Here is a 24,385-nt window from a genome sequence, read left to right on the forward strand (position 1 = left end):
GATGCCTGTTTTTCTCTGTGGTGTGTGTTCTCCCCCATTATAATGATCCAATACTCCCAGGCACAGGCAGCAGTCCTACAGGACTGTGTGTTGGAGACCAACGCTCTGCTGCCATCTAGTGTTGGCCAGCTTCTGCCCTGATGTTAGGACTGGGATAACCTCACCTGTGTGTGTGTGTGTGTGTGTGTGTGTGTGTGTGTGTGTGTGTGTGTGTGTGTGTGTGTGTGTGTGTGTGTGTGTGTGTGTGTGTGTGTGTGTGTGTGTGTGTGTGTGTGTGTGTGTGTGTGTGTGTGTGCGTGCGTGCGTGCGTGCGTGCGTGCGTGTAAGGTAGCTTATTACTGAGAGTCTATATTAGTGAAGGAGGTCAGTCAGAGTCAATGAACATGCTCTAATTCTTCTCCAATTCCCTTGTGCTCTGCCACTTGTCAGACATTTGCATATAAATTGCTTTAGATATGATGTTCCTGGTAATGGTTTAACGACTACTTGTTTATCATTTATGAACGCTTTGGACACTTTTAGGCACAGTAAAGCTTTATAGATATAATTTGATGCTCTGAAGAATGTGTATGTGTCTACAGTTGTGGCCAAAAGTTTTGAGAATGACACAAATATTAATTTTCAGAAAGTCTGCTGCCTCAGTTTGTATGATGGCAATTTGCATATACTCCAGAATGTTACGAAGAGTGATCAGATGAATTGCAATTCATTTCAAAGTCCCTCTTTGCCATGCAAATGAACTGAATCCTCAAAAAACATTTCCACTGCATTTCAGCCCTGCCACAAAAGGACCAGACGACATGCTGATTGAGTTTGAATAACAGACTGGAAGCTTCAAAAAGAGGGTGGTGCTTGGAATCATTGTTCTTCCTTTGTCCATCATGGTTACCTGCAAGGAAACACGTGCCGTCATCATTGCTTTGCACAAAAAGGGCTTCACAGTCAAGGATATTGCTGCCAGTAAGATTGCACCTAAATCAACCATTTATCGGATCATCAAGAACTTCAAGTAGAGTGGTTCAGTTGTTGTGAAGAAGGCTTCAGGGTGCCCAAGAAAGTCCAGCAAGCGCCAGGACCGTCTCCTAAAGTTGATTCAGCTGCGGGATCGGGGCACCACCAGTACAGAGCTTGCTCAGGAATGGCAGCAGGCAGGTGTGAGTGCATCTGCACGCACAGTGAAGCTAAGGCTTTTGGAGGATGGCCTGGTGTCAAGAAGGGCAGCAAAGGAGACACTTCTCTTCAGGAAAAACATCAGGGACAGACTGATATTCTGCAAAAGCTACAGGGATTGGACTGCTGAGGACTGGGGTAAAGTCATTTTCTCTGATGAATCCCCTTTCCGATTTTTTGGGGCATCCGGAAAAAAGCTTGTCTGGAGAAAACAAGGTGAGCACTACCATCAGTCCTGTGTCATGCCAACAGTAGAGCATCCTGAGACCATTCATGTGTGGGGTTGATTCTCAGCTCACTCACAATTTTGCCTAAGAACACAGCCATGAATAAAGAATAGTACCAACACATCCTTCGAGAGAAACTTCTCTCAAACATCCAGAAACAATTAGGTGACGAACAATGACTTTTCCAGCATGATGGAGTACCTTGTCATAAGGCAAAAGTGATAACTAAGTGGCTCGGGGAACAAAACATCAATATGTTGGGTCCATGGCCAGGAAACTGCCCAGACCTTAATCCCATTGAAAACTTGTGGTCAATCCTCAAGAGGCGGGTGGACAAACAAAAACCCACAAATTCTGACAAACTCCAAGTATTAATTATGCAAGAATGGGCTGCCATCAGTCAGGATATGGCCCAGAAGTTAATTGACAGCATGCCAGGGGAGGATTGCAAAGGTCTTGAAAAAGAAGGGTCAACACTGCAAATATTGACTCTTTGCATGAACTTCAAATAATTGTAAATAAAAGCCTTTGACACTTATGAAATGCATGTAATTATACAATGTAATTAAGACACTGAGGCAGCAGACTTTGTGAAAATTAATATTTGTGTCATTCTCAAAACTTTTGGCCACGACTGTATGTGTGTGTGTGTGTGTGTGTGTGTGTGTGTGTGTGTGTGTGTGTGTGTGTGTGTGTGTGTGTGTGTGTGTGTGTGTGTGTGTGTGTGCGTGCGTGAGTGCGTGCGTGCGTGGTTTGTGTTAGAGGTCGACCGATTAATCGGAATGGCCGATTAATTAGGGCCAATTTCCAATTGTTATGAAAACTTGAAATCGGCCCTTTGACACCGATTTGGCCGATTTTTTAAATACATTTTTTTACACCTTTATTTAACTAGGCAAGTCAGTTAAGAATACATTGTTATTTTCAATGACAGCCTGGGAATGGTGGGTTAACTTCCTTCTTCAGGGGCAGAACGACAGATTTTTACCTTGTCAGCTCAAGGATTCAATCTTGCAACCTTACGGTTAACTAGTCCAACGCTCTAACCACCTGCTTTACATTGCACTCCACGAGGAGACTGCCTGTTACGCGAATGCAGTAAGAAGCCAAGGTAAGTTGCTAGTTAGCATTAAACGTATCATATAAAAAACAATCAATCATAATCACTAGTTAACTACACATGGTTGATGATATTACTAGTTTATCTAGCGTGTCCTGCGTTGCATATAATCGATGCGAAAAAGGACAGTCGTTGCTCCAACTTGTACCTAACCATAAACATCAATGCCTTTCTTAAAATCAATACTCAAGTATATATTTTTAAACCTGCATATTTAGTTAATATTGCCTGCTAACATGAATTTCTTTTAACTAGGGAAATGGTGTCACTTCTCTTGCAACAGAGTCAGGGTATATGTAACAGTTTGGGCCGCCTGGCTCATTGCGAACTATGTGAAGACTATTTCTTCCTAACAAAGACAGCCAACTTCGCCAAACGGGGGATGATTTAACAAAAGCGCATTTGTGAAAAAAGCACAATCGTTGCACGACTGTACCTAACCATAAACATCAATGCCTTTCTTAAAATCAATACACAGAAGTATATACTTTTAAACCTGCATATTTAGCGAAAATAAATCCAGGTTAGCAGGCAATATTAACTAGGGAAATTGTGTCACTTCTCTTGCGTTCATTGCACGCAGAGTCAGGGTATATGCAACAGTTTGGGCCTCCTGGCTCGTTGCGAACTAATTTGCCAGAAGTTTACATAATTATGACATAACATTGAAGGTTGTGCAATGTAACAGGCATATTTAGACTTATGGATGCCATCCGTTAGATGAAATACGGAACGGTTCCGTATTTCGCTGAAAGAATAAACGTTTTGTTTTCGAGATTATAGTTTCCAGATTCGACCATCTTAATAACCTAAGGCTCGTATTTCTGTGTGTTATTATGTTATAATTAAGTATATGATTTGATATTTGATAGAGCAGTCTGACTGAGCGATGGTAGGCACCAGCAAGCTCGTAAGCATTCATTCAAACAGCACTTTCGTGCATTTTGCCAGCAGCTCTTCGCAATGCTTCAAGCATTGCGCTGTTTATGACTTCAAGCCTAACAACTCCCGAGATTAGGCTGGTGTAACCGATGTGAAATGGCTAGCTAGTTAGCTGGGTGCGCGCTAATAGCATTTCAAATGTCACTCGCTCTGAGACTTGGAGTAGTTGTTCCCCTTGCTCTGCATGGGTAACTTTGCTTCGAGGGTGGCTGTTGTCGATGTGTTCCTGGTTCGAGCCCAGGTAGGAGCTAGGAGAGGGACTGAAGCTATACTGTTACACTGGCAATACTAAAGTGCCTATAAGAACATGTCAAAGGTATATGAAATACAAATCGGATAGAGAGAAATAGTCCTATAACCTAAAACTTCTTACCTGGGAATATTGAAGACTCATGTTAAAAGGAACCACCAGCTTTCATATGTTCTCATGTTCTGAGCAAGGAACTTAAACGTTAGCTTTCTTACATGGCACATATTGCACTTTTACTTTCTTCTCCAACACTTTGTTTTTGCATTATTTAAACCAAATTGAACATGTTTCATTATTTATTTGAGGCTAAATTGATTTTATTGATGTATTATATTAAGTTAAAATAAGTGTTCATTCTGTATTGTTGTAATTGTCATTATTACAAATAAATAAATAAAATGTCTGATTAATCGGTATCGGCTTTTTTTGGTCCTCCAATAATCGGTATCGGTATCAGCGTTAAAAATCATAATCGGTCGACCTCTAGTTTGTGTTTGTGTTTGTGTATGTGTTTGTGTATGTGTTTGTGTATGTGTATGTGTTTGTGTATGTGTTTGTGTATGTGTATATGTATATGTATGTGTATGTGTATGTGTATGTGTATGTGTTTGTGTTTGTGTTTGTGTTTATGTGTATGTGTATGTGTTTGTGTATATGTTTGTGTATGTGTTTGTGTATGTGTTTGTGTATGTGTTTGTGTATATGTTTGTGTATGTGTTTGTGTATATGTTTGTGTATGTGTTTGTGTATATGTTTGTGTATGTGTTTGTGTATATGTTTGTGTATGTGTATGTGTATGTGTTTGTGTATGTGTTTGTGTATGTGTATGTGTATGTGTTTGTGTATATGTTTGTGTATGTGTTTGTGTATGTGTTTGTGTATGTGTTTGTGTATGTGTTTGTGTATATGTTTGTGTATGTGTTTGTGTATGTGTATGTGTTTGTGTATGTGTTTGTGTATGTGTATATGTTTGTGTATGTGTTTGTGTATGTGTATGTGTATGTGTTTGTGTATATGTTTGTGTATGTGTTTGTGTAGGTGTTTGTGTATATGTTTGTGTATATGTTTGTGTATATGTTTGTGTATATGTTTGTGTATATGTGTATGTGTATGTGTTTGTGTTTGTGTTTGTGTATGTGTATGTGTATGTGTAAGTGTTTGTGTATGTGTTTGTGTATGTGTTTGTGTATGTGTATGTGTATGTGTATGTGTATGTGTATGTGTATGTGAATGTGTATGTGTTCCACTCTTCCACTAACCCTCACCCTTCCATCCCTTCCTTCCTCAATTAAAACACTGTATCTCTCTCTCTCTTTTTCTCTCTCTCTCCATCCCTACATCCTCTCCCCCTCTCTTTATTTCTCTCTCGCGCTCTCTCTCTGCTCATTTTCCATCCTAGTTAACAGATGGTGTGGGTAGCCCTGTCTCTGTCTCACCATGTGTGTGTGTGTGTGTGTGTGTGTGTGTGTGTGTGTGTGTGTGTGTGTGTGTGTGTGTGTGTGTGTGTGTGTGTGTGTGTGTGTGTGTGTGTGTGTGTGTGTGTGTGTGTGTGTGTGGTAGTCAGCCTCCGTGGTAATGATCAGTATTCAGTACCAGTCTCTGGTAACTGGCCAGTCTGGACAGCATGTTGGCCCCATAGACTCTGGAGAGATCTCTACTCTAGCAACTAGCTACCACTGCCTGTCTACCTGTCTGCCTCACTGCCTACATGCTTGTCTGCCTCAGTGCCTCAGTGCCTAGATGCTTGTCTGCCTCAGTGCCTCACTGCCTGCCTGCCTGTCTGCTAGCTGGACTTGCAGCCTCCTTATGTGAAGTGTCTCATCACTCAATGAGGGTAATCAAACACTCACTCACACACACACACACACAGACAGACAGACAGACAGACAGACAGGCAGGCAGACACTCCTTTGTCTGTCGCTGCTTCTCCATAGATGGCTAGAGAGAGATTAGTTGATGAAAGTTGTACTTGTGTTGATCAGTTTTAATTTGTCTGCCCTGGCTGATCGTTAGCCTCAGGAGGATTGTATGGTGCTCTGTGCTAAAAATAACCAAGTGCTCTATTTCCAATCTGTTGAATGACTGAGTGGAGTACCTGATGGGTTTGTGACATTAGTGTCTATAGCAGTTTCTGGTCAAACCCAACCTAAAGTCCTACTATTATGGAAGAGAGAGAGTGGATGATTAAGATTTTTTTTTAGGATTAAATACTCGGAATAACAGGTCCCTAATTTGATTTAGAGAATCCTATTTCTTCATAGATAACATAGTCTTATCTTTATGCAGAAGTGTGTTGCCTGGCAGGGAAAGTGTGGTGTGTCACAATTTGGCACCAAAATGAAAGCTGATTTGGTTTTTAATTAGGCTAGTGGCTCTCAATTCCCCATATGAGGTCAGAGTCACACACACACACACACAAACACACTCTCTCTTTCTCTCGCACACACATACGCATACACACACAGAGTGAGAGAGAGAGACAGAATCATGCTTAAAAAATACATTACATGTATCTCCCAGAGTTCTAGCAATTTGGTGCTCATTTAAAAGCAATAGGGTTTGAACAGCTTAGCACTAAATTCTCTACGTGCATTAGTGGTAGTAGTGTTAGCTCCAGTCACTGTTTTTCCTCCGCTATACTCTGATGAATGGTCATTTCAGTGTTGTACTCTTCTGTTCACTCAGTTCTTAATCCATGTCTGTGACCTCTGATCTATTCAAACAAGCAGACCAAGTCAAGCAAGAGTAGTTATCTGGTATTTATCTCTGTTTATTCTTTGAAGTCTCAGGCCAACATTTAGAATTTTTAGAAGAGAAGCTGGATATAATGAGATGTTTTATTTGTCTGCCTGTGTGGGGACCATCGTAGTCCAGACTGTGTATTATTATTAAGGTCCTATCAGTGTGTTTGACCTCAAGTTCATCTGAATTGATATCCTGTTCCTGGATTAGAGTCTGGATAGACAGGCTTTCATTATTTTTGATAGAGGTATGTGTGAATCTAAAGACCACTGCCATCATGATTATTCCTGCTTCATGTGAGGGGAGGTTGGGAGCGATTGGGAGGAGGTTTTGGGGGTGGTTGTGTGAGTGTATCAGAAATAGCCTCATAAGGTTATTAATCAAATAGACCAAAGTTCTGACTGGTCCTAAATCTGCTTTACATACACACAGGGTATGCTGTTTTCCAACCACTTAATCCAAATATGTTACCCACAGTAGTGTGTGTGTGTGTGTGTGTGTGTGTGTGTGTGTGTGTGTGTGTGTGTGTGTGTGTGTGTGTGTGTGCTTCTTTGTTAAATGTTTGCCGTTAGAGCTCCTTCCAGCATATTGACCGTTTGGAAATGTTGTGACAGCAGGTCCAAACAGGATGGAGCAGTAGAGGTGTGGTGTTAGTCTATGTAGAGTTGTGGTGTGTGTCTATGTAGAGTTGTGGTGTGTGTCTATGTAGAGTTGTGGTGTGTGTCAATGTAGAGTTGTGGTGTGTATCTATGTAGAGTTGTGGTGTGTGTCTATGTAGAGTTGTGGTGTGTGTTCACAACTGTCCTATATGACATCACTGCTCTGGTTATAAACTCCATAACTGTGCCATATGACTTCACTGCTGTAGTTCTAGTCTCTATAATCATCCCATGTGACCTCACTGCTGTGGTGGATTGTGGGTGCTTAGGACTGTCAGTGAGTCTGCGTGATGCTGGGAGCCCCTTCCCTCCCAGGGGGTTCATAAGAAGAACAGGGGGGACTTCCAGGTCCTGTTTTAACTCTTTGTCTGACCTCCCTTGCCCTCTGTCTCCTTCCCCCCTCCCTCTCGTTGTCTGTCTTTCTCTGTTCCCTCTCTCCCATGGCCCCAAGGGGTCATCAGGCCCTCTATCATTCCAAAACGGGATAATGTTTTTTCTTATTTTTATTCTTCTCCCAATTTAACAAATCTTAACCTCACTGAGTGACTCTTTCAAATCTTAACCTCACTGAGTGACTCATTCAAACCTTAACCTCACTGAGTGACTCTTTCAAACCTTAACCTCCCTGAGTGACTCATTCAAACCTTAACCTCCCTGAGTGACTCATTCAAACCTTAACCTCCCTGAGTGACTCATTCAAATCTTAACCTCACTGAGTGACTCATTCAAACCTTAACCTCCCTGAGTGACTCATTCAAACCTTAACCTCCCTGAGTGACTCATTCAAACCTTAACCTCCCTGAGTGACTCATTCAAACCTTAACCTCCCTGAGTGACTCATTCAAACCTTAACCTCACTGAATGACTCATTCAAACCTTAACCTCACTGAATGACTCATTCAAACCTTAACCTCCCTGAGTGACTCATTCAAACCTTAATCTCACTGAATGACTCATTCAAACCTTAACCTCACTGAATGACTCATTCAAACCTTAACCTCCCTGAGTGACTCATTCAAACCTTAACCTCCCTGAGTGACTCATTCAAACCTTAATCTCACTGAATGACTCATTCAAACCTTAACCTCACTGAATGACTCATTCAAACCTTAACCTCCCTGAGTGACTCATTCAAACCTTAATCTCCCTGAGTGACTCATTCAAACCTTAATCTCACTGAGTGTCTCATTTAAATGAGTGTTGCTTTTAGCTGAATCTGGGCTATTTAAAAATGAGCGCCTTATTAAAAATGAACGCCAAAGGAGAGAGGGAGTAAGAGAGAGAGAGGGAGAAGGAGAGGGAGAAAATTAACGAGAGAGAGAGTTGGATAGTTGGAAGCAAGAACTTGAAGAGCCCTGTAATTTGGTTGTGATTCCATGACAGACAAAGGACTCAATATGAGTTTGTGGCAGGCTGCCCCAGTCAGTTCCTAGCACACAGCAGCCAGCTGGGCTGTGGGAGGAGCTGGCCCTAGATCAGTTTTTAGTTTCTAGGTGGGGCCCTCTCTTTCTGTGTTACAACAGGAAAACACTAGTCACACTTACTGGACCGGACCTCGAAGAGAGGAGAGGAGAGGAGAAGAGAAGAGAGGGGACGTCCCACTCTGGGCTTTAAGCTGTGAGAGAAAGAGGGAGAGGGAGAGAGAGAGAGAGAGAGAGAGAGAGAGGGAGAGAATGAGAGAGAGAGAGAGAGAGAACGAGAGAGAGAGAGAGAGAGAGAGAGGAAAAGATAAACAGACAGTGGGGGTAAAGATACAGAGAAAGGGAGAGAGTGGCTGAGTTAAAGGAATAATTAGCCTAGCCTAGCATGTAGCTAGCCTAGTCTACTGTACTCTACTTGTTCCTCATACTCTGAAAGAGGTACACACAGTTAGCAGGACAGTTACAGATCATTTCCTCTGAAACACTTGGACAGTTCGTGGCTCTGTTAGACTGTCCGCGGCTCTATTATAGTGGTGAGTACTTGTATCCTGTTTTGGTCTTTCTTTCATTTAATTTCAGGGGAAATCGTATCTTGTTTCATGTATTTGTATTGTCAAAGATAAATGCTTTGGATGGAGAAATAATATAATTTAAGAGTTGTGAACAAAGTGAAAGAGAACTCATCAGAGGAGTTAAGTTACTATGAGGTCTTGTGTTGTCACATTGAGACATGTAGAGACATTTTTGCTTCAGACATACATAAGGCGTTTCATGGTGAGTGTATCTGAGTTGGAATGAGATTATTGTTGGCTGAGCTGGTATTTTAACTGAAGCATGCCAGCCCTCCTCCGCTTTCTGATTGACTGACTGATGCTGCTGAGTCACGATGCTAGCTGATTCTCACTGCACTGCTCCATGCGCTGTGTGTGTGTGTATGTTTGCTTGTGCGTGTGTGCGTCTCCTGGTCCCTGCCTGCCTTCCTGTGTGTGTGTGTGTGTGTGTGTGTGTGTGTGTGTGTGTGTGTGTGTGTGTGTGTGTGTGTGTGTGTGTGTGTGTGTGTGTGTGTGTGTGTGTGTGTGTGTGTGTGTGTGTGTGTGTGCATCTATACATGTGTGTGTATGTGCATCTATATGTGTGTGTGTGTGTGTGTGTCAATAAGTGTGTGTGTGTGTGTGCATCTATACATGTGTGTGTATGTGCATCTATGTGTGTGTGTGTGTATCTATACGTGTGTGTGTCTGCCTCCATTAGCCATAATTAGTCCTTTACTCCTTCGTTCTCCAGTACATGACAGGGTGAGTGGTGCCTCACATGTCTTCTCTGGAACCAGACAGACAGATAGAGAGAGAGGGATGAAGAGAGAGAGGGATGGATGAAGGGATCAGGATCCATTACTATTTATCATCAGCCTCTGAAGCCTCTATTGATTTCCTTTTCCATTGAGTGAGAACAAAGCCTTGCTCCCAGCAAAGACCCAAATAAAGAATTGTGCTACATATCAGCACTGAATCTGAGCCTCGCGGCTGTTTATTGATCTCCTCTTCTTCCGGACAAGCACAAACACACACACACACACACACATCTCTAGAAACACACACACTCACACAACACCACCACACTGACACCAATGCACACACACACACACAGAGTGAGAAACATACACACACACAACATAGAAACACACTCAAATAAGCATACACACACATAGACACGGTCTGTCCTTGTTCACTAGAGGAGTGCCATTGTTCAGTGTGTGTGTGAGTGTGTGTTTGGAGGTGAGGGAATTTGACAAATAGCTGTTTTGCTGAGGGAGTGTGGAGCTCTATATTCTCTCTCCCTTTCTCCCTCTCCCTCTCTGTCTCTCTCTTCTCTATCTCTCTTTCTCTATCTCTCTCTCTCTTTCTCTCTCCACCTCTCTTTCTCTCTCTCCCTCTCTTTCTCTCTCTCCCTCTCTTTCTCTCTCTCCCTCTCTTTCTCTTTCTCTCTCTCTCTCTTTCTCTCTCCACCTCTCTTTCTCTCTCTCCCTCTCTTTCTCTCTCTCTCTCTTTCTCTCTCTCCCTCTGTTTCTCTTCCTGTCCGGATCTCTGGAGCCGGCATCTGGAACAGCGGTCAGCTGACAAGAAACAAGGGAGCGGAGGGAGGGAGGGGAAAGAGGGGAAGGAGCGATACAGGAGGGAAGGAGGTATGGAGCCAAAAACTTCCCAAGGTAGATCCCCGAGCAGGCCTGCTTTATTGTATTGTACAGACCCAGACCCAGTCCCAGTCCCAGACCCAGACCCAGTGTGTAATGTTCTGTATGAAGGATATCTGAATCCATGGACAAAGAGCCTTCAGAACAAAGAAATAGACAGAGACATAGACAGAAATAGAGCTGAACAAACAGGCTTGATTTGAGCTCTTTAGCTGGGAGTTCTCATCGAGGGGAGACAGTGGAAGCTCACAGGAACAACTGACAGGCTAAATCAGCTACCTACAGGCAGAGGGGGAGGTATATTGTTGGCACCGGGATGGAGCTACCCATGGCCCGAGGGGGGTCTGGAGGTAGATTGTAGTGAGTTGGCACAGTGATGTGAAGGAAGGGCTCCTCTGTTCTGTTCTGGTCTTCTCTGCCTGGGAGGTAATTAATGGAGTTTCAGCCGTCAAAGCCCTCTCTCTCTTTCTCACTCTCTTTCTCTCTCTCTTTCTCTCTCTCGCTGTAGTAGCTGTCTCTGCCAGTCAGACAGACTGTCTTTCTCCCCTAGACTCTCTCCCCCTCCCCATCTCTTTCTCTCTGTTTTTCTCCTCTTTATTCTCTACTTTGTTGTCTTTATTCTCTAGTAGTCTGTCAAAGCGTTGCTATAGAGATAGACCTCTGAGCCCAATTCTCATGAGACACGTCAGCTCGTGTAGACTAGAGACCACTTCTCTCTCAGGGCTGGTGGACATTTGGGACTTGTTGACTTGTTTAAAGTAGACTTTGTTGTGGATGAAACAAATGGAGACTCATGGCCTGCCTGTCTGCCTCTCAGTCAGTGTGTTGTGGATGTGTCTACCTAATAGATGTGGACGGGCCAGTTGTGAGCTCTGCAGAGGATCCGCTTAGCATTAGCTTTACAAAGCCAACACTTCCCTGTCTCTACAATGTGCCCTGCAATGGCTGATCCTAACCCTGTGAGCCTCTTTGTTCTGCCTATCCCCTCCGTCATGCAGTCATACCATCAGCAGAGCAGCTACACACACACACACACACACACACACACACACACACACACACACACATGGATGCACACACACACACGTCAATCCCTTCGCGTTGTATGGTATGCACAGTGATGGGATTTCGAACAGAATGGAATCCGTTAATGAAAAGACAGAGATTCCAGTGTAGAGCCTGGGTGCTGTATTCAAAGCTTCAGCTCCCTATTACTGTGCCAACAGCAGAAAGCCCTGTGCTTTGTTTCAACAGCACAGCTCTGTATAACTAACTATCCACTGGTCTGTGCCAGGCCAGGGCACAGCTCCACCGCCCCACACTACCAACCGGTGAAGGATGGATGACATCATCAGCCGTCACGTTCGGCATGTCCTGCCTGGACCCCCAGATTTACAGAGGAAGTGAGGAAACCTTTGTAACATCTGCTGCAGCCTTTCTGCTCCGTCACACCACCGATCATGTGACTGTATATGATCCCCCAGTCGTGTATGTGGAGCAAGAGAAGAGAGAGTCGGTGAACACCATCCCTCATTACATTAACGCCCACACGGGGGTTGTTTGACAGTCTTTTCTCAACTCCATATGTACATGTGTTACTGCTTTTTTCTTGTGGGCCTCTTGTTACATTCAGCAGATTATTTTATCCAGAGCAACTTACAGGAGCAATTAGGAGCAATTAGGGTTAACTGCCTTGCTCAACATCAACAGACTTTTCACCTAGTTGGCTCTGGGATTCGAACCAGTGACCTTTCGGAATACTGGCCAAACGCTCTTAACCGCTAGGCTACATATCTGTTCAGGCTTGTGTGTGTGTGTGTGTGTGTGTGTGTGTGTGTGTGTGTGTGTGTGTGTGTGTGTGTGTGTGTGTGTGTGTGTGTGTGCGCCCGCAGTACATTGAGTATACAAGACATTAAGAACACCTTTTCTTTCCACCCAAAAGTGATAAAGCTGCCAGCTCTTAGCAAACTGTTAGACAAAAATGTGCTATTTCTCTGTAAACAAATTGACAACAGACTTTCAGCATGCTTATAGAGAAGCACACTCAACACTGACACAAATGACTGATGATTGGTTGTAAGATATTGATAATAAGAAGATTGTGGGAGCTATACTGTTAGATTTCAGTGCAGCATCGATATTATTGACCATAACATGTTGCTGAGAATACTTCTGCCATTATCGTGGATTCAGAGCTATCTATCTAATAGAACTCAGAGTGTTTTCTTTAAGCAAAGCCTCTCTAATGTCAAACATGTAGGGTGTTTTGTGCCGCAGGGTAGCTCTCTAGGCCCTCTACGCTTTTCTATTTTTCCAATGACCTGCTTGAACAAAGACTGTGTCCATGTCTGCTGATGATTCAACCATATACACTACCATTCAAAAGTTTGGGGTCACTGAGGAATGTCCTTGTTTTTGAAAGAAAAGCACATTTTTGGTGCATTAAAATAACATCAAATTGATGAGAAATACAGTGTAGGCATTGTTAATGTTGTAAATGACTACTGTAGCTGGAGACTGCTGATTTTTAATGGAATATCTACAATATCTATCTATATCTATCTATCTAATGAGGCCCATTATCAGCAACCATCAATCCTGTGTTCCAATGGCACATTGTGTTAGCTAATCCATGTGTATCATTTTAAAAGGCTAATTGATCATTAGAAAACCCTTTTGCAATTATGTTAGCACAGCTGAAAACTGTTGTACTGATTAAAGAAGCAATAAAACTGGCCTTCTTTAGACTAGTTGAGTATCTGGAGCATCAGTATTTGTGGGTTCGATTACAGGCTCATAATGGCCAGAAACAAATAACTTTCTTCTGAAACTCATCAGTCTATTCTTGATCTGAGAAATGAAGGCTATTCCATGCGAGAAATTACCTAGAAACTGAAGATCTCGAACAACACTGTCTACTACTCCCTTCACAAAACAGAGCAAACGGACTCTAACCAGAATAGAAAGAGGAGTGGGAGGCACTGGTGCACAACTGAGCCAGAGGACAAGTAGATTAGAGTGTCTAGTTGGAGAAACAGACGCCTCACAAGTCCTCATCTGGCAGCTTCATTAAATAGTACCTGCAAAACACCAGTCTCAACGTCAACAGTGAAGAGGCGACTCCGGGATGCTGAACTTCTAGGGATGGTGGCTCTGACACACACACTTACCCCACCAGACATGCCACTAGGGGTCTTTTCTCAGTCCCCAAATCCAGAACAAGCATAGTTTAAAAAAACAGATGAAGCAGCACCTCACGGCACAACGCCTCTCCCCTATTTGACCTAGATAGTTTGTGATTTTCCCATGATGTCAAGCAACGAGGCACTCAGTTTGAAGATAGGCCTTGAAATACATCCACAGGTACCAATTGACTAAATTTATTTAAATTAGCCTGTCAGAAGCTTCTGAAGCCATGACGTAATTTTCTGGAATTTTCCAAGCTGTTTAAAGGCACAGTCAACTTAGTGTATGTAAACTTCTGACACACTGGAATTGTTATACAGTGAATTATAAGTGAAATAATTTGTCACTCAACAATTGTTGGAAAAATTACTTGCATCACGCACAAAGTAGATGTCCTAACCGACTTGCCAAAACTATAGTTTGTTAACAAGAATTTTGTGGAGTGGTTGAAAAACGAGTTTTAATGACTTCAACTTAAGTGTATGTAAACTTCCGACTTCAACTGTATGTAGTTCTATCCTTGAGCTGTTCTTCTTTGTTAATGTTCTGTATCATGTCATGTTTTATGTTTTGTGTGGACCCCAGGAAGAGTAGCTGCTGCTTTCACAACAGCTAATGGGGATCCTAATAAAATACTAAGACCAATTGAGACATGGGATGTGTGTGTGCGCCATTCTGAGGCTGAATGGGAAAGACAAAAATGTCAGTGCCTTTGAACAGGGTATGGTAGTAGGTGCCAGGCGCACCAGTTTGTGCCAAGAACTGCAGCGCTCCTTGGTTGTTCAACACTCAACAGTGTCCCATGTGTATCAATATTTTCCATTTGACTGGAGCGCAGAGCGAGATTCCCAAAGGCTGGAGCGCAGAGCGAGATTCCCAAAGGCTGGAGCGCAGAGCGAGATTCCCAAAGGCTGGAGGCTGGAGGCAGAGCTGGAGCGCAGAGCCAGATTCCCAAAGGCTGGAGCGCAGACCGAGATTCCCAAAGTCTGGAGCGCCCACTTCAATTTCGCTCCAGTAGTGCTCACTTCACGAGCTCAGGGCATGCCCGGCCAAATATGCATTTGTAGTCTACTTGTGTGCTGCTATGGCCCCTTGCTTTAGCTACTGTCATGGAGTTAGCTAAATATTTTCATAAAGAAACTGATAAAACACACTAAATCAAGGTGACTTATAAAGATGAGGACCAACAGCAAGAGAGGGAGTGTGGTGATATAGTGTCTAAAGAATCATAGTGGAATCTGAAAAGACACTTATCCTGAAAGCACAATGTTGTATTTACTACATGCACATGCTAACAGAAAGGAACGAGGTGGGTAGATAACTAAGTGTGTCATTGTAGCAAAGTATAAACACTAAGGATGTATAAAAAAAAAATCTGATCTCAAATGTTTTGTTCATTTTTGTTCTATTGTCTCTACAATAGTCCATAGTTGCCTGGCATATTCCCACTTTCAAGAAGCTTTCCGTGTTGATTGGGTTATTTTGCTTAAAAACCTTTCGGCCTACCTATAGAAAGATCATTTTAAAAACAACTCTGCATCTCTGCCCAGCCTGGCAAGTGGCCAAAAGGGTGTTTAGCACACCCAATGGCTCTGCAAGTGTGGAGAGGATATTCTCCGCTGCTGGCCTCTCCAGACATCATCGCATCAGCCTGAAGCCACAGACTGATGAATTCAAAGGCACTAATAAGTAATTGTTCGTTTAATTTGTATGTCATTCTAAGTAAGTCACAGCCTATGTGCCCAATCCACATCGACAGGGCTACGGTGGAGTGGGTCGAGAGCCTCAAGTTCCTCAGTGTCCAAATCACTAAGGACTTAAATCGATCCACACACACACGCACAGTCGTGATGGAGGCACGACAGCACCTCTTCCCCCTCAGGAGGCTGAAAAGGTTTGGCATGGGCCTTCAAGTCCTCAAAAAGTTATACAGCTGCACCATTGAGAGCACCTTGACTGGCTGCATCACTGCTTGGTATGGCAACAGCACCACCCTCAATCGCATGGTGCTACAGAGGGTGGTGGAGACAAGGTCCATCACTGGGGCCAGGCTCCCTGCCATCTAGGACCTCTATATCAGGCGGTGTGAAAGGAAGGCCCGGAAAAGCGTTAAAGACTCCAGCCACCCAAGCCATATATTTTTCTCTCTGCCTCTGCATGGCAAGAGGTATCAGTGCATCAAGTCTGACACTAACAGGCTCCTGAACAGTATTTCTTGTGTATTTTTGTTCAACCTTATGTTATTATGTTAAAATATTATTATTTATTATAATAATTATTATTATTATTATGTTAAAATACTGTAAACTACTTTTCATTGTTAACAGGAGGCTACATCTCTCAAGGGCATCTTTGAAAATGCAGCCAAGGCCTCCCGGGTGGCGCAGTGGTTAAGGGTGCTGTACTGCAGCGCCAGCTGTGCCATCAGAGTCCCTGGGTTTGCGCCCAGGGAGGGCGCGCCCGCGAGGTCTGTGGGGTGATGCACAATTGGCCTAGCGTCGTTGGTCGGTAGGGATCTCCTTGTCTCATTGCGCACCAGCGACTCCTAGCCTCCGACACATTGGTGCAGCTGGCTTCTGGGTTGGATGCGCGTTGTGTTAAGAAGCAGTACGGCTGGTTGGATTGTGTATTGGAGGACACATGACATTCAACCTTTGTCTCTCCCGAGCCCGTACGGGAGTTGTAGCACAAAGACAAGATAGTAGCTACTACAACAATTGGATACCATGAAAAAGGGGTAAAAAATAAAATAAATAAATACGTGTCTATGAATTCTACTGACTTTATGCAAAAAGGATATGGAATAACAGGAACAAGTTTATTCAAAAGAAAGCTAGTCTATTTTAAGTATAGCAAAACACGTAGAGAACAGATGACTCGATTAATTATATGTGGATCACATTGGAGTTATTCCTCTATCTCTCCATCCATTCTCCTCTCCTCTCCTCCATCCATCCTTTCTCATTATAGGGCAGATATATCATGTCTTCAGCATAGCGTCTAAAATTTGACTCATGTTTTCATCTCTGACCTGTGTTTTTATCTCCCTAGCTCTGTTATCTGAGTACACACACATACCGCCTCACACACACACACACACACACACACACACACTCTCTCTCTCTCTCTCTCTCTCTCTCTCTCTCTCGCACTCTCTCACTCTCTCTCTCTAAAGCGCTTAGTCAGGGCATGTCTTCTGTCATCAGCATCACATCTGTGTTGTTAAATAGAAGCTTTAACCCAAGGTTCCTATGTCACTTCTCTCATCAACGCATCAAGCTAGTCAAGAATGTCATCCGTCATCAAGGCAATAGCCAAAGCCTGTGCCGATCAGTAACTCTGTCAATGTCCCTCTCTGGGTTTCAACTCCCAAGTCCCAGAGGAGCCACATATTCATGTGTGTGTGACAGTCCCTCACACTCACTTCTGAGAGTGTGTTCACTCTCAAACACTCTGCTGAGGTCTCCATCAACACCAGCTGTCTAGCATATCTGTAGAAAACACCAGTGTGTTTGCTGAGTGTCCCACTGTGGGCTTATGAAGCATGTTACCGTGAGGCTTTTGTGAGCTTGGCAATGGGAGTTATGACCGCTCTGCTCGGAGCTGCACTTGGTTCCAATTAGGTAATGACATTCCAGTCCAGGCTATTGCCAAGCCATACGGTGGGGGTCAGAGGACTCCCAGCAAGCCAAAATTGATTCTGTTAAAGTACCCTGAACATTTGTTAGGTCGCAGAAAATGTTCTCCTAACACAAAACTGTCCAGTTGAGGTGCTGATTATAGAATGTTTATATTAAATATTTGCCTGTTGTTGCCAGAATGTTCCTAGAACACATTTAATGTTCTTTAAAAGGTTCCCAGAATGTTCCTAGAACACATTTAATATGTTTTTTAAAAGGTTCCCAGAATGTTTCATTAGGTTGTGGGAACAGTCTAGTGAGAACAACATGGGGAAATCACAAAATATATGTTCACAAAACCCCAAAACTGTCCAGTTGTGCTGATTATTCTACAATGTTTCTTTTAGGGTGCAAAAAAGCATTCAACTGATGTTACAAGAACGTTGTCTGTTCTTTAAAAGTTCCAAAAACATTTATTTAGGCAGTGGGAATATTGTGGGGATACGACAAAACACGAAAACTATCCAGTTGTGCTGAAATTCAGATAACACCTGTATCCGGGTGCACAAAACATCCCTTTGATATCGCAAGAATTCTTTAAAGAGCATGCAAAGAGTGTGCAAAGCTGTCATCAAGGCAAAGGGTGGCTACTTTAAAGAATCTAAAATCTAAAATAGATTTTGATTTGTTTAACACTTTTTTGGTTACTACATGATTCCATATGTGTTATTTCTTAGTTTTGATGTCTTCAATAATATTCTACAATTTAGAAAATAGTAAAAATAAAGAGAAACCCTTGAATGAGTAGGTATGTCCAAACCTTTGACTGGTACTGTATTTGAAATAAATCAGAATACAGTAGAATACATACCACCCTGCATACCACTGCTGGCTTGCTTCTGAAGTTAAGCAGGGTTGGTCCTGGTCAGTCCCTGGATGGGAGACCAGATGCTGCTGGAAGTGGTGATGGAGGGCCAGTAGGAGGCACTCTTTCCTCTGGTCTAAAAAATATCTCAATGCCCGAGGGCAGTGATTGGGGACACTGCCCTGTGTAGGGTGCTGTCTTTCGGATGGGACGTTAAACGGGTGTCCTGACTCTCTGAGGTCATTAAAGATCCCATGGCACTTATCGTAAGAGTAGGGGTGTTAACGCTGGTGTCCTGGTTAAATTCCCAATCTGGCCATCAAACCATCACGGTCACCTAATAATCCCCAGTTTACAATTGGCTCATTCATCCCCTCCTCTCCCCAGGTCGTTGCTGCAAATGAGAATGTATTCTCAGTCAACTTACCTGGTAAAATAACGGATAAATAAAATAAAATAAAAAGTTGTTGGAGACTGTAGGTGAAATAAATCAGAATACAGTAGATGTTGTAGAATCCTGGATACTGTAGGTGAAATAAATCAGAATGTTGTAGAAGTTGTAGAATCCTGGATGCTGTATGTGAAATAAATCAGAATACAGTAGAAGTTGTAGAATCCTGGATACTGTAGGTGAAATAAATCAGAATACAGTAGAAGTTGTAGAATCCTGGATGCTGTATGTGAAATAAATCAGAATACAGTAGAAGTTGTAGAATCCTGGATGCTGTATGTGAAATAAATCAGAATACAGTAGAAGTTGTAGAATCCTGGATGCTGTATGTGAAATAAATCAGAATACAGTAGAAGTTGTAGAATCCTGGATACTGTAGGTGAAATAAATCAGAATACAGTAGAAGTTGTAGAATCCTGGATACTGTAGGTGAAATAAATCAGAATACAGTAGAAGTTGTAGAATCCTGGATGCTCTAGGTGAAATAAATCAGAATGTTGTAGAATCCTGGAGACTGTAGGTGAAATAAATCAGAATACAGTAGAAGTTGTAGAATCCTGGATGCTGTATGTGAAATAAATCAGAATACAGTAGAAGTTGTAGAATCCTGGATACTGTAGGTGAAATAAATCAGAATACAGTAGAAGTTGTAGAATCCTGGATACTGTAGGTGAAATAAATCAGAATACAGTAGAAGTTGTAGAATCCTGGATGCTCTAGGTGAAATAAATCAGAATGTTGTAGAATCCTGGAGACTGTAGGTGAAATAAATCAGAATGTTGTAGAATCCTGGATACTGTAGGTGAAATAAATCAGAATGTTGTAGAATCCTGGATACTGTAGGTGAAATAAATCAGAATACAGTAAAAGTTGTAGAATCCTGGAGACTGTAGGTGAAATAAATCAGAATGTTGTAGAATCCTGGATGCTGTAGGTGAAATAAATCAGAATACAGTAGAAGTTGTAGAATCCTGGAGACTGTAGGTGAAATAAATCAGAATACAGTAGAAGTTGTAGAATCCTGGATGCTGTAGGTGAAATAAATCAGAATGTTGTAGAATCCTGGATGCTGTAGGTGAAATAAATCAGAATACAGTAGAAGTTGTAGAATCCTGGATGCTGTAGGTTAAATAAATCAGAATACAGTAGAAGTTGTAGAATCCTGGATGCTGTAGGTTAAATAAATCAGAATACAGTAGAAGTTGTAGAATCCTGGATGCTGTAGGTGAAATAAATCAGAATACAGTAGAAGTTGTAGAATCCTGGATGATGTAGGTGAATTAAATCAGAATACAGTAGAAGTTGTAGAATCCTGGATGCTATAGGTGAATTAAATCAGAATACAGTAGAAGTTGTAGAATCCTGGATGCTGTAGGTGAAATAAATCAGAATGTTGTAGAATCCTGGATGCTGTAGGTGAAATAAATCAGAATGTTGTAGAATCCTGGATGCTGTAGGTGAAATAAATCAGAAGTTGTAGAATCCTGGATGCTATAGGTGAAATAAATCAGAATACAGTAGAAGTTGTAGAATCCTGGATACTGTAGCACGTATCCTCCATTAAAATCTTTCAACATGCACACAAATAATCTTTATAATAGTTTATGTACACTTTATGTCTTCTTTTGTGAGAGATGCAGTCATGTTGTTACAAGGGAGAGTAGGGAATTGAATTTCCCAATGTGTAACACAGAAGCAGGGGGGAAAGCCATTTTCCTATAGTTTATTTTGGATTTTGTGAGCATACTAACATGAATTGGCTTCTATGATGTCTTTGTTAGAGTAAATGGATCTGCAGTAACAACCCATCCTGTCTGAGTCCTGTCTGTCTGGGCCTTTGTTAGGACTATCATGTCACCACAACGTCCTTCTTCACACTCTGCCCAGTCATAGAGATTTAATGGTCAGATGTCATGGTCATTTCACCATGACATCACAAACCAAACCCATCCTGACCAGACCAATCCTTTAGGAAAAAAATGGTCATCCTTCGTTCTGATCAGGGATGAAAGTCAAGGATGAAAGTGAGGAAAAAATGGCTGTAGGTAGGTATGTTCCCTGCGCACTGTGTTTGTGTGTGATGCCTGGCTGCCTCTGTGTGTTGGTCAGGATGACACACACAGTAACACAGTATCCAATTAAACCAAGCTGTTTACCTTCCCCTCTCCCAACGCTATCACCACACCCCCCTTGGCTATTTATTTTGATAACAGCTCTGAAGTCATTTCCTTTTTCTGGATTGATGTGGCTTGTGTAGAGGCTGAAATGAAAAGCTTATTACATTGATATTTAAACATGTCAGAGGGCAAGTAGGCCTACAAAAGGAACCTGCGGTGGAATTAAATGGTAGTATATTAGCAGGTCAGAAATCACGTTGAGATGAGAGGATTAGTGATGTTACCTGGGCAGTGAAACATATCACTCACAGATTATACTGTAATGTGTGTGGGGAGAACCACACAGCCATGATTACACACATAGTGATTTAACAGACACTCCCATCCAGAGCGAGCTACAGTAGTGAGTGCATACATTTTAATATTTTTTTTGTATTGGTCCCCCATGGGAATCAAACCCACTGACAAGCTCTACCAACTGAGCCACATGGGACTAAGCTACACGGACACATTACTGCAGAACCACAAATGTCCTATGTCCATCCTTATTCCTCATAAGGGAACTAGGGAGAAGGAAAGTAGAGTCTTTTACAGCAAGCAGGGTTTAATGTTTTGTTGGGATACAATGGATCTCTATTGTCTGATCATTGGATCTCTATTGTCTGGTCTCATCTCCTCTCAGAACATCCACACTCCACCCTAAGTCAGACCCAGCAGTACACAAGCTTTTCCTGTTTTTGTTGCCCATGGTAACGGGCCTGCGTGTATCAGCGGTGATGTCATGCAGTGATATATGACTTGTGAGAGTGAGGGGGGGATGATGACCTCGGCACCGGAGGGTCCCAGGGGACCCATATCAGCGGGGGCCAGCTCTCAGCATCAGGACTTTCTCACAGTCAATATCTGGCCTGGGGCTCCCTATCTTGGCTAGAGCTTGGCTAGAGGGGTTCAGTATGGTTGTAGTATTGGTTTCTGAAGAAGTCTACCTATTCTGAAACTGATAGCATTCTCCCTGTAGACATTGACGATATAAGTGTTTAATGATGTATGATTTGGCATACATTGTTTATAGAATTTACAGTGACTTGTTATATAGGAGAGGCTGAGGAGGCTGATGTTATATAGAAAGAGAGGAGAGGCTGAGGAGGCTGATGTTATATAGAAAGAGAGGAGAGGCTGAGGAGGCTGATGTTATATAGAAAGAGAGGGGAGGCTGAGGAGGCTGATGTTATATAGAAAGAGAGGAGAGGCTGAGGAGGCTGATGTTATATAGAAAGAGAGGGGAGGCTGAGGAGGCTGATGTTATATAGAAAGAGAGGAGAGGCTGAGGAGGCTGATGTTATATAGAAAGAGAGGAGAGGCTGAGGAGGCTGATGTTATATAGAAAAAGAGGAGAGGCTGAGGAGGCTGATGTTATATAGAAAGAGAGGCGTGGCTGAGGAGGCTGATGTTATATAGAAAGAGAGACGAGCCTGAGGAGGCTGATGTTATATAGAAAGAGGAGGGGGGGTAGAGGAAGCTATAGTCACGGGGCTCTGGTCCGTAGCGCCTCCATGGAGCTCTGCCAGGGAGCAGGGTGCAGCCATCCTCCCCTCAACCCTCAGCCCCAGCCTCTGACTCAACCAAACACAGCAATTTCTCAAATGAATTGAATGGTTCTCTTTTCCTACGACAGCTGCAAACCATGGAAACATTAATGGAGACACCACAGCCATCTTTCATAGCAAGAATGTTATCCGTGACTATGTTAAACTGCGGAATGTGTGTGTGTGTGTGTGTGTGTGTGTGTGTGTGTGTGTGTGTGTGTGTGTGTGTGTGTGTGTGTGTGTGTGTGTGTGTGTGTGTGTGTGTGTGTATTTGTGTGGGTGGGGCTCAAGTGGCCACAATGAATAAGTCAACAAATGTTGCTTTTCTGGTTTCTAAAGTGTAAGGTGTGTAAACTGAACAGCAGTACTCTGCTTCTCCCCTATTTTCCACTCTACTTCATGCTTGGGGGAGGCAGGTAGCCTTGGGGTTAGAGTGTTGGGCCAGTAACTGAAAGGTTGCTGGATCAAATTCCTGAACTGACAAGGTAAAAATGCATTGTTTTACACCTGAACAAGGCAATTAACCCACTGTTCCCCAGTAGGCTGTCATTGTAAATAAGAATTTGTTCTTAACTGACTTGCCTAGTTAAATAAAGGTTAAAAAATACTTGTGTGACTAGTTCCTGTACTTCCTATCCCTAGCCCCAGAGGGTGCTGCTGCTCCAGGACTGCCCCATCCTATCCTACATGATTCCATCACATTCTCTTTCTCCCTCCCTCTCTCAAGCCATTCAATCTGGGTGTGGCTGGAACAGGGCTGGATTTAGGCTTGGCTGCATTGGTCTGGGCAAGGTTTAGGTCTAGTTTAGACTGGCTGAGATGCCTTACTCTTGAGACTTGTGTGCATAGCAGTTTTGATTTACAGAAACCCCCAGGAGGAAGTTGCCGCCACTATTTCGATGTAATTTCCTGTCCTAGAGAGGAAATGCACATCTAGGATCCACCTCTGAAGAATGGCGAAGGCTATGTGGGAATTTCCACATGGAGTTGATAAACATCAACAAATAGGGCACTGGCAGTTGTCAGTGTAGCTAGCTAGCATGCTAACCTGATCTAGCTCTGATTCAGAGGGGTTGGGTTAAATGTGGAAGACACATTTCAGTTGAATGCATTCAGTTGTACAACTGACTAGGTAACCCCTTTCCTTTCAGCTAGCTACCTATATTGCTAACCTAATCCAGCTAGCTAATGTTATCGGTTGTTGCTGTTTTTTTACTACACCGTATTCAAAAGATTAGCCAGCTGGCTCTATGGCTGGTTCTGGAGCTGGATTAATTTAAGGAAAACTTTGCCACAGATGGAAACCACAGTCCTATCTTAGATTTATTGTTATCTCAAAAGTTTTTGGCTGTCTTCCATAAATTGCCACAGCAAATCTGCCATAGAAATAGTTCCAAAGACTAAGATGAAGCTCCGGTAATATGGATAACTATTGAAAGCTGATATGCATTTTTCTACATTGTAATGGGCAATCTTTGGTAGGTAGGCTGCTGGCAGGCTTCGGCTGTGGTACAGCAAAGCCAAGTCAGCTCATGCTCATGGTTTTCACAGTGGAAGTGAAATAATAGACTAGAATGACTTTGCTCATGATCATACACACCGCAAATGTTGTGTAAGTATTCACCTCATTATTTCTGTACAATGTAAAAGGAAAGTCACACAAGTCTCCTTGCTCAAGGTTGTGAATTCTAAGTTATTATCTTTTTGGCTAATGCAAGAACGCCGCAGTGAAAGTCAAAACAGAACGTTCTGACATTGTTTTGTTTATGGGTTCGTAAATAAGGTGAATAAGTTCCTTAAATTTTATTTTGTGGGTGCCTTTTCATTATCTGGATAGA

The 24,385-nt window shown here is 42.7% G+C and overlaps 1 protein-coding gene across 4 annotated transcripts in view; it reads left to right on the plus strand.

Moving 5' to 3' along the window:
* LOC110522376 (SAM and SH3 domain-containing protein 1) overlaps positions 1 to 24,385 on the plus strand; it is a 295,924-nt gene that overhangs the window by 148,726 nt on the left and 122,813 nt on the right. The window contains exon 1 of one of the 4 annotated variants that reach the window (XM_021600732.2): positions 8,623 to 9,064. The exons of the other annotated variants lie outside the window; for them this stretch is intronic. The gene's annotated coding sequence lies outside the window, so the exon portion shown is untranslated. Of the gene's footprint in view, positions 1 to 8,622; positions 9,065 to 24,385 lie in introns of those variants that run through there. 4 annotated transcript variants of the gene reach the window in all.

This window comes from Oncorhynchus mykiss, chromosome 4 (genome assembly GCF_013265735.2).
Source record: "Oncorhynchus mykiss isolate Arlee chromosome 4, USDA_OmykA_1.1, whole genome shotgun sequence".
Classification (NCBI taxonomy): Eukaryota; Metazoa; Chordata; class Actinopteri; order Salmoniformes; family Salmonidae; genus Oncorhynchus; species Oncorhynchus mykiss.